Source organism: Empidonax traillii, unplaced genomic scaffold (genome assembly GCF_003031625.1).
Source record: "Empidonax traillii isolate 1590-97213 ecotype Southwest subspecies unplaced genomic scaffold, ASM303162v1 scaffold566:size1034704, whole genome shotgun sequence".
Classification (NCBI taxonomy): Eukaryota; Metazoa; Chordata; class Aves; order Passeriformes; family Tyrannidae; genus Empidonax; species Empidonax traillii.
The window spans coordinates 294,533-306,063 of NW_020955759.1; the positions used below are offsets into that span (position 1 = coordinate 294,533).

At 41.2% G+C, this 11,531-nt stretch overlaps 1 protein-coding gene across 1 annotated transcript in view; it reads left to right on the forward strand.

Annotated features, from left to right (window-relative positions):
• Positions 1-9,144: 9,144 nt before the first annotated feature.
• Positions 9,145-11,531, forward strand: part of RSPO2 (R-spondin 2) — a 15,353-nt gene continuing 12,966 nt past the window's right edge. The window contains exon 1 of the mRNA XM_027897896.1: positions 9,145-9,179. The gene's annotated coding sequence lies outside the window, so the exon portion shown is untranslated. The remainder of the gene's footprint in view (positions 9,180-11,531) is intronic.

Genomic DNA, 11,531 nt, shown 5'->3' on the forward strand with positions numbered 1-11,531 from the left:
TGGAAGAAGCATGACTCTTTTTCTGTGTTAGAAGTGGAACTGCTGGCCTCTGTTTGAGTGCCTCTCATGCTTCCCAATGAAATTTATTTTCAGTGGAAGGCAAATAAAATTCCCCATTGCAATAAGCTGGGAATCATGGTGATTTTCATGTACTGTCTTCCCTGTTTATCTGTTCTCACATACAAAGTCTAGAAGGAGCTCCTGTGCCTCATACATAGGTAAGGTGTAGTGGATATAAGTGAAAAAGAGAGAAGGTCTTCGGTGAGGAATGTGATTTTCAGAAGCCTGTTTGGGAGGACACGATGATTGGTTTTGAAAACTCACAGTTCCTGCTGTAGGTGGTTTAAGGTCAGCTCTGTGCCGGGACAGAGCTCCGTGTGCTGAGCAGCCAGGCTTTTCAGTAGACACACTCTGTACTTCACTGCAGTGAGAGCCCGGTGAGTTGCTGTATGGTGGCCTGGTGGAACGGAGCTGTGCCAACCCTTCACTGAAACCACTGAAACCTGCTGTGCTGCTAAGGCAAAAGAGCTCCACCACTGCACAAAGGGCATTTCGGAGAGAGCTGAGCATTGGGGTAGGTCCTGGGAGTAGAGCAGACTGGGGGTTGGATCTCTCTCCCGTCAGTTGATTTGTGCTGTTTTCATCAGATGTAATAAAAAATGTGCTGATGCCAAAGATAATGATTGTCATGCTTTGCTTCCATGTCTGAATTGCTGGTGTTTGAGAAACATCAACAGCTTCTTTTTAACAAGTGGCTTTGAGGTATTTCTATGTTTTACTCTCTAGATCTGTAAAAAGCTGAAAGTGTAATTAATGTAAAATCTAAATAAAAGCATGTGGAAGACAAGTTATCCTTCAAAAGTACTGTTAGAAGTCCTCTTGAGTTTTATGATTCGTGTTTCTTGAACTTACTTTGAAGTTACATGAAGTTACTGACAGTTAAGCAAATTAGCTGGGGCTTATAAAGTATTCTAAACTCCAATGGAAGTTTATTCAAAGGTTATATTATGAATATTTTTACAGACACTGAAAATACCAGATAAGATAAAGACTTTTGAGATCTGGAGTAGACAAAATTGCCCAGAGCTGTGCAAACAGTACAGCAATAGGCAAGTGTTGTCCATGTTTCAGTATTGTTAGACTAAAGGGTTTCTAAAAAAAGCATCAATCTGTCAACTCCTAAGGGGAAGAAACAGAGGTCTTCTTGGAGGGACTCTTCTCAGTGTGAAGACAACTGAAGCAGCGGCTTTACAAATCAACAACTTGAGTGGATTAAAGGAAGTGGCTGGTTCATTTCTTAGAATAATGCAATTTCTTACTGTATCTAAAATGGATTGGCCTATAGGTTAAAACTCAGGAGTGGGATTGGCAATATACACCTGAATGTGCATCATGTAAGACTTCAAAATACCAAATGTGAGTACTTGGTGGGGGATGGGAACCTGTGAGTGATATTTGTGAACCAGTTGGTTGGTAAGGCTTGGTTTTTGTTGTAGATTTTACTTTTTTTTTCTTAACAGGCTCTTTAGTGGGCCTATTCACGTGAACACAAGGAAAGAGGCCTTTTTTTGGTTTATTTTATTTTCCCCTTTTTTGTCTCTGAATGCACTTTATGACTGTGATGCTTGAACCTTTTATTTGCCAGTGTTTCGAGTGTGTGTGTTGAATTACTCTCTGTCAGTTGCAGCAGGAAGACCTAGAATAAAACTGGTGAATCTGTGAACAGAAAATAGCAATAAAAGCTAGTATTTCCTAGGACATTTTAACAAGGGGTGGAACACTTTCCTCTCTGTCTGTTTTAGGAAGCTAGGTGATGGAGTCATGTTTGTGACATGCAGCAGATGGTCCTTTTTTTTTTCCATCCTGTAGACAGAATGAAATTCCCATGGATAAAATGTAAATTGGTGACAGCTCTGGATTTCTGGACTGGAAGGACAAATACCATCAATGGGGAACACTGGGAAATGCAAGAGGTCTGAGCAACAAAACTGCTCCATTTTCAGGGGAAGAGGAAATTTCACCCAAGGAACTAAATAGAGAGAGGCTATGAAGGAGAATTCACATCACAAGTAGAAAGAGGAAGCAGCGTTCAGTACAGTTAAGGCAAGTGAAGATTGGTAGACACTGTGAACAGCAGACAGAAGAGGACAAGGTATTTCCAGTTGACAATAGGTATCTGGGAAGTGAACTATGAGAAAGACCTTTTAAAGCTCCAGATGGTTGAATGAAGAAAGATGGCTGAGATACCTCTGTTACTATCAGTTCAGCCTTGCTGGAATAAAAGTCAGTAATGTTTTCAGAACATCTAAGTAAACAAGGCATCCTGAAAACAACATATGAGTCGTTTTATTGGTAGACTTCTGAATTTGGTAGTCAGTGTGCAATGCTGATAATGCCTGTAGTCACTAAATATTGCAAAATAGCTCATCATGTAGGTGATTTCTTGAGACTTGCCAGGGTACTGAAGGAGAATAATATCAATATTATATATCAATATCATAGTGACTGTCCCTACCATGGTGGTGGGGAAAACGATACAGAAAATTCTGAAACTGTTCAGCTGGATAGCTATGTGGCAACAGTAGAATGTTTTGATTTGGAAGTGGAATAAAAGGCCACTGTTGTTTGAATATAGATGGAATGAAGACAAGTCTGCCCACACTAGAATAATCAGATGGACATTATATCAATAATGAGATAATGAAATGAGCTGATAAATGAGAGTAGTTTAAGCATAAAATTATGGTATTGAAAATATAATGAAAACCTCCAAAGGAAGTGAAGAAATTGTTTCATAATAAGCAGGAATAAACTGCTCACGAGAATAAATTTGGTGAGATTTATACCAAACTCATTGAAGTGAAATACCACCCTACACTTAATCTGTCTTCAGAGGAAGAGTGGGGAACGTGGGTTTCCTTATTTATGGACAGCTTCAGAGAAAATAATCCTGAGTGATGAGGGCCCAGTGTCCTGAGAAGGAACACTGGGTGTTCTCTGTAACTTCCTACTCAGAGCAGTGTGGTGTTTGGGAAATGGTATCTTTCTGGTCAAAAAAATTTACATAACACATGAGTGTTTAAGGAGAATAATATCTAGGAAAAATAGAGAAGTTACATCACTTCTGTATTTGGCACTGGTACAATTGCTTTTCCAATGCTGAGCTCCTTTTTTAGTATCCATAAGCCTGTTGATAAAATGGTAAGGCATTGATCAAAGGACTGGATACTTTGCCCTGCGGTGAGACATTCTGGAATCTTGCTCTGTTTATCTTACCCATGAGGAGGCTAGGACTTGACCTGATCAGAGGGTCTACATTGGGAAAAAAACATTGAAAAACTGTTAACAAACTGGCAGGCAAAGATATAAAAAGGTCCAGTGGTTACTATTTGAAGTTCAAAATTCCACTGCAGATTTTCAACAGTGTGAGTGATTAGCCCCTATGATATCTTAACAAAGGTTGTGGTGGTTTCCTTACCACTGACAATTTAAAAATTAAGATTGAATGGTTTCTTAAATGATAGGTTTGAGTAAAGCACAAGTTCTGTGGCTTCTTTGTACAGGGCATTGGCCTAAGTGGTCATAAAAATCCCCTTTGACCTTGAATCTTTTAATTCTCTGAAAGATAATTACTAGAAACAAACTAGCCTTTTTCTTTGTTTTGTTTTGTTATTGAAGCTCTCTGTCTAAAACTTACTTTTGCTTTTATGAAGTTCTAATGAAAAATAGGTATTTTTCTTGGCCGGCTTCTGTTCATGGCCCATTAGATGTGTTTTAACTACAGTGAACTTGCAGTGTTACAGTCTTGGTGCATTGGTATACTGTGTAATATTGGTATATGTATAAGGCTGTATTCCTTGTTCCATTCTTTGGTACCCTGAATACATAATGCCAAGCATGAGAGTATTTTAGTTGGGTTTATTGAGATATGTATGGGGTATCTTTATAGCGTTAATTGAATTCAGGATTATGTAATCTACTCTTTCTGCAATAAGTGCAGCTTGTAATGATCTTTTAGTTGCTTCCCTCCTCTGAATCCCACCTGCACATCTCATGTTTACGGTGATGAGTGTCTTGGAGACGTTTCTGCTAGATCCATACTGAAATCCAATTACCAGCATTTATGTGGCTGCAGTCCCAGTTAGAGCAGGAGTGCTGTTAAACTGGATGTTGCATCAGCAAGCCCAGTTTCTGACTTCAAAGAGCTCAAAAGACCAAAGTCTGCCAAATAGTGATGCAACAATCAGACAACAAGTGATATTAAGGACATAATGGACATGTTAGCCTGGCTCTCTAAAGAAATTTTGTTCAAGGAATGACTTTTGTCTTGCTTGTTTCTCTGCCAAGCTCTCCTCTTTCTCCAGTTGGTTTTGGATTCATCTGTCCATTTCAGCCTGTTTTTTACAGAAGCATAAACATACCAGGTTCTTGTGGTGAGCTGAAGCACCAGGTTCAAAAGAACTTTGTGACACCCAACAAGTGGGTATATAAGAAAGGCACAAATTAAAAGCAGTTGTTGTGGTATGGGCTGCAGGACAGTAAGATCACAAAAAATCAAATGCTCTAAGTTCTCTTGCTTACAGAACAACTTGTATTCTTGCGGGGAACAGTCTAGACTCATTTTACACTGTTGATTCTCTTGTGATTTCAAATAGTCATAACAATTCACTTAAAACTGCTTCAGCAATGTGACTTAAACACATTTGATCTAGACAAGAGTTAAAGTAATTAGCTGACATTTGATTTTACTTGATATGGATCCAAACCATGAAACTTTGAACACCCTTGGGTTCAGAAGTGTTTCATTCAGTGTTTGGGTACTAGTCTGTGTTCTCAAGTAACCTTTTTAAACTTGGCAAACATAATACCAGATTTAAAATAAAGGCACTACATAGGGAATCAAGTCTGTAAATACTTTTTCTTTAAATATAGAAATGCTCTAGACTATAATTGTGGAAGCAGAAGGACTAGAAAATGGCTTATCTGTGTTAAAGTGCGTTTGTGTTTATGTGCAGTGTTCACACTTGTATATGTACTTACGTGGCTGTACAAAACATTACTCCTGCTGCACGGACCTTACCGTCTTAGTAGACAACCAGGGCAATCGTGCTTTGAGAGTCAGAGGATGGTGCTAACTTAGAGCATGTGTGCATTTTCAGTTTTATGATGTGACGACAGCAGCGCTCTGACACTGGTTAACATTTGTGGGCCTTGTGGAAGGAGCGAGTCTCCATGAGGGACTTGGCTGGAGGAAACCTGCCTGCCTGGTACACAATGTTGAGGAGGGTGTTCCAGGCAGGGTTGAAATAAGGATGCGTAGCATGATGTTTTACATTGCAAGTGATGCAAGCTTGTTATTTTTCTCTTGCACTCTAATATAGGAGGGAAATGAAGAAGATTGAAAAGGAAGCGTAGAGATGTTTCTGTTGAATGTAGAGGCGTTCACTTCCTCCTTCAAAGAGCAATTATATGCAGACTCAAAAAAGCTGTATGTGATAAGCATACATTCTATTTGCTAAGTTACGAAACTGAGATGAGAAGGGAAGACTCTGTGGCGGGGAAGATTTTGTAGGATTTAATTATAGCCTATGTATATAGGGGCAAAAGAGAGACAGTTAAGTAGGTATCTTCAAGAAGGCATGCTTATGTGACACCAAAACCAGTGCTACAGTATTTGTTTTGTTAAACTATATGTCTGTTGTACAGGTAATTCACTAGTAGAGCATGTTGTGATTTTTTCCTGCTTTGGGACAAACTGAAGTAATAAAAAGAATGTAGAAGTCAGAGCTTCCCATGAAGCTTTGAAAAGAATACAAGCAACAGCAATGTGGAAGAACCCTGATTCAGTGATACGCACTTTACAATAACTTGCTGCATACATAATACCCAGAAATTACTCAGTTTGGTACCTAAGCAGCACAGTGGGAAGTCTTCAGATTCTTTGATAAAGTTTACTCTCTGTATTACAGCATACAAATTGTATTATTTTCCCTTACCTCTGTATAATTCTTCAGTGATTTTTTAAAAAAAATTCTTAATGTGCTAAAGAAAAATGTTTGATGCATTTCGAGGGTTTTACTATCACTTAGTAAATAGAAGACCAACAGGGAAATTCATCACTGTGACCATTAATTATGTGACAATTTTGAACTCTGCCATCCAGATTCAACATGTGAGTTAAATAATCATTCATATAAGTAACAATAAATGTGTCATATATACAATATCCTATATCTGAGGATCTCAGAGCAGTTTACAAGTTTGCATCTCACAGTGTTCCTATGAGAGGGGAAAAATACAGGCTTAGAAATTGAAAAAAATTCTTAAGACTGCTTGGGAGATAAAGAAGGAGGAGGGTCCAGATCTTACGATTTGGGAAACCTATGTGTAACTTAAAATTATGGGACAAATGTATACAATTTATAGAATTACTGTATTACTGAACTCTTTCATATAGCTTGAGTTGACCTTAAGGTGTGAAAGATGTGCCATCCATCTCCTGAACAAAAAGTAGTACAGGATAATGGAAGATCATTTTATGCTGCTAACTACTTTTCCTTTGAGAGCCATGGCTGAAGCCAGTCAGCATAATTAAATTTGTCTGCAGAAAAAAAGGGTTGTCAACAAAGACATCTTAACAGCATTTATGTGGCTGCAGTCAGTGAGAATTGAGGAGAATAATATGTGGGCAGCCATAAAGGAAAGAGACACATTTTGTAGCCAAGAAGTGAGAATTTTCACAGAGGTCAACAAGAGAAGGTGAACAAGAGACCTACAGGGGCACCTGACATGTATCTGCCCCAGAGCCTAATCCCATCTCACCAAACCACACTATTGAGGATCACAGAATTGTTGAGGTTGGAAAAGGCCGTTAAGATCATTGAGTATAGCCATTAACCTCACACTACCAAATCTACTACTAAACCACGTCCCTAATCACCACATCTACATGTATTTTGAATATGTGTAGTCACCAGGGATGGTGACTCAACCACTTCCCTGGGAAGTCCATTCCAATGCTTGACAACCCTTTCCATGAAAAATATTTTCTTAATATCCAATCTAAACCTCCCCTGGCACATCTTGAGGCCATTTTTGCTCATCCTTTTGCTTGTTACTTGGAGAAGAGACTGAACTCCCACCTTGCTAGAACCTCCTTTCATGTAGTTGTAGAGAGCAGTAAGGTCATCCTTGAGCCTCCTTTTTTCCAGGCTAAACAACTCCAGTTCCTTCAGCCACTCCTCATAAGACTTGTGCTCCAGACCCTTCACCAGCTCCATTGCCCTTCCCTCTGGACATGTTCCAGAACCTCAGTGTCTTATAGTGAGGGGTGCAAAACGGAACACAGGATTTGAGGTGCAGCCTCTCAGTGACAAATACAGGGGGACAATCACTGCTTTGATACAGGCCAGGATACCTTTGGCCTTCTTGGCCACCTGGGCACACTGTTGGCTCATATTGAGCCATCTGTCAGCAAGCACTCTCAGATCCTTTTCCACCAGCAGCTTTCCAGCCACTCTTCCCCCAGCCTGTAGCACTGCATGGGGTTGTTGCAGCACAAGTGCAGAACCTAGCACTTTACCTTACTGAACTTCGAACAGTTGGCCTCAGCCCATTAATCCAGCCTGTCCAGATTTCCTTGCAGAGCCTTCCTGTTCTCCAGCAGATCAGCGCTCCCACCCAACTTGTCATCTGCAAACTGATGATCACTGATAGATCATTGATAAAGATGTTAAACAGTATTCAGCCTGGGGAACTCCGCTAGTGACCAGCTGCCAGCTCCGTTCACCACTACTCTGTGGGCCCAGTCATCCAGCCACTTTTTTTGTTGAGTGAAGGATACACCCATCCAAGCCATGAGCAGCCTGGAGAATGCTGTGGAAAATGGTGTTTCAGGTTGTACTAAAATCCATGTAGACAACATCCATAGCCTTTCCTTTGTCTATTACATGGGTCATTTTGTCATAGAAGGAGATCAGGTCAGACAAGAAATACCTGACTTTCATACCATGCTGGTTGGGCCTAATCCCCTGGTTGTCCTGTATGTCCAGTATGATGACACTTAAGATGATCTGCTCCATGATCTTCCCCAGCACTGAGGTCAGGCTGACAGGCCTGTAGTTCTCCAGATCCCCCTTCTGACCCTTTTTGTAGATGGGTGTCACATTTCCCAAACTTCAGTCAGCTGGGGTCTCCCCAGCTCACCAGTAAATGATTGAAAGTGGCTTGGCAAGCTCTTCCACCAGTTCCCCCAGTACCCTTCTGTGGATTCCATCTGGCCCCATAAACTTGGGTGGGTCTAAGTGGTGTAGCAAATGTGACCATTTCCTCTTGGATTATGGAGGCTTCGTTCTGCTCCCTGTCCTTGTCTTCCAACTCGAGGAGTTGGGTATCAGAGAACACTGGGTTTTACTCTTTCAGAATGAGACAAAGAAGACATTAAGGAACTCAACTTTTTCTTACCTTTTGTCACATGTTTTACCCACATGCAATGAAGAAGAGAGATTCTCCTTAGCCCTTATTTTGTTGCTAATGCATTTTTAGAAATATTTTTTATTGTCATTTATGGCAGTGCACAGATTAAGTTCTTGTTGGGCTTTGACCTTTGTAATTTTCTCCCTGAGTAACCTCACGACATCCTTGTAGTCCTCCTGAATTGTGTGCCCCCTTCTTCCAAAGGTTATAAGCTCTCTTTTTTCCTGAGTTCTGTCTGAAGCTTTATTTTTAGCCAGGCTGGTTTTCTTTCCCACTGGATTATCTTTCTACACATGGGGCCAGCCTGCTCCTGTGCCTTTAGGATTTCCTTCTTGAAGGATGTCTAGAATTCTTGGATTCTGTTGACCTTCAGGACTGCCTCCCAAGTGACACTATTAACCAGACTCCTAAACAGGTCAGAGTCTGCCCTCTAGAAGTCCAAGGCAGAGATTTTATGGACCCCCTTCCTTATTTCCTCAAGAACCAAAAGCTCTTACCATTTGGTGATCACTATACCCAAGATGGCCTCCAGCCGTCACATTACCCACAAGTCTGTCTCCATTCCCAAACAACAGGTCCAGAGGTTACCTTCCCTAGTTTACTCCATCACGAGAGGTGTCAGGAAGCGATGTCACCTGCTTCACACTCGAGGAATCTCCTAAGCTCTTTCCTTTCTGCTGTGTTGTATTTTGAGCAGACATCTGGTAAACTGAAATCCCTCATGAGAACAAGGGTGAGGATTTTGAGACTTCTCCCAGCCTCTTAGAGAATATTTCATCTGCCTCTATATCTTCATTTGGTGATCTGTAGCAGACTCCCACCATGATACCTGCCTTGTTGGCCTTCCCCCTGATTCTTAGCCACAAACACTGAATCCTATCCTTACCATCATCAAGCTCTAGAAAACCAAAACACCTCCCAACATACAAGCCTTTCCCACCACCTCCCCTCCCTTGCCCATCCCTTCTGAGGAGTTTATAGCCATTCATTGCAACATCCTAGTTGTGTGACTCCTTTCACAATGTTTCTGTGATGGCAACTAAGTCATACTTTTCCTGCTGTGCAGAGACTTTCTGCTCCTCCTGTTACCCATGTTGCATGCACTGGCGCAGATGCACTTCACCTACTCTGTTGATCCCAGCACCTTTTTTAGGGGGGAGAAACCCTAAGTCCTATGTGACTATTCTTAGGTGCTTTCATGGTTTCTAACACATAAATTACCCTTGCATCTTCACTGCTAAATGTATTTCCATCCCCTACTTCCCCTGAGACGGGATACAAAGGACCTTGCTAGCACCCTGTCCCTCAGACACTGGCATACTGCCCCTGGACTTATCTTTAGTGACCCTTGATTTAACCTTTTCTCCTTTACAGCAGTTTAAAACTTTTTCAGTGAGCCCTGGTAACTCCTGTACAAGGATCTTTTCCCCCCCTTTGAGATAGTTTTGCCCTGTCTGTTGGCAGCAGCCTGCTCTTTTGTTCCCTTTAGCTATATCCATGTGTATAGCCTTTATCTGTGTCCATATGTATATATCCCCATATACATGTTCAGCAATTGGCTGGGCCCAAAGTCAAAAACATATTCATGCTGTATATGAGATCCTGATTTCAGCTGTTTCAAATTCGCAGAAGCACTCTGAGTGGTGAATCTGTTCAGGCATCTTGCATCTTTGCTTTTGCTTTGTTCCTTTTAATTCTTTTCTCATAATTCAAGCTTCTCTGAGGAACCTTGAATAAGCTGGATGTACAGATTTACTGAGTTTGAGACGCAAGCAGGCTAAAAGGGAATTCAGAAGTCTACAGGACTTGCCCACCATGTGTTGAGCAACAGTTGTTTTGGAGTACATGGTCACATATTATTTGATGTGGTTACAGATAGGCAGTCCCTGCTGGCAATGAGATGAGGGATGCATCCAGGCCTAGCTCACCATCTGCTTGTTTCTCTTCTTGTCTGTTGTTCAAGATGTGAATTGTGAATGAGAATAGCTAAAAGTTGAACTGTAGGAAAATTTATATCTTGGGTCTTATGGACAACAGGAGGTGGGAAGTGGTTTAGGAGTACAGGGCAGTTGGTCTGGTAGAGTGTCTCATTACAAAAGGGTTAACGGAGTGCCGAAGAGTCACACATACACCGCGAAGGGTGAGAATGAGACTCCTGTCGAGAGGATCTCATCAGGTGAGACTGGTGCCAGAGGACTCCATTACTCAGAAAATGTCCCACTGACTGAGCTGTTTCACACCAGGTTGCTTGGCTTCTTGTCCTGCCTGCCACCCACTAGGATTATTTTGTACAAGATTGGAGTTGAATGCTGTCATGCTGAACTTAGAGAGTTGTGGGGGGGAGGGATGGGAGCAGAGAGGGAATGGGAATGTGGTGTGCAGATGTGTGAAGGTGAGAGTAAAGCTTATCAGCTACTGGTTCCACAGGGTGGTGGGCTTTTCCTTTTTTTTTTTTTTTTCCTGCCTCTTCTGTTGAAGTCATCAATCGAACAACCTCAGTTATCCAGCCATGCAACGTAAAAGTACCAGATCACTACATTAGGGTATGAATACTTCTAAATATTTATAATAATTAAACATAGTCTTTGCTCTTTTGGCCAGCTGCTCTCTGAGAAACTCTTGAGTTTAAAAAACCTTTGAGACCCCAGTGACACTTTCCTCCATTGCATAGTATTTTCCTTTCGTTTTCAGTAAACCAGGTTTGAACTGACAAATTTCTGTGAAGTCCTGTGGCCAATTTAATATTTAATACAGACCTGTTACATTATGCTGTTTTCAGGAATGTCTTGAACCATCCTCCCTCTGCTAACCTGCTGTGCTGATCCAACCCCTGAGAAGGAGTTGACAGCCCGTGGGGACAGAGGAGTGTTCTGCAATTCTGCAGAAAGGCAGAATAATAAAAGCTCATAAGGACAAAGAGTGATGTATCTGAAGTTTGTGATGCAGTTATCACCCAAGTAACTTCAAAGAAAAAAAGAAAATAATCCAACAAAATCAGAGCATAGACTTGAATGCACAGCAGCTGGTGACCTGAAATGGAAATCTGCACTAAATGG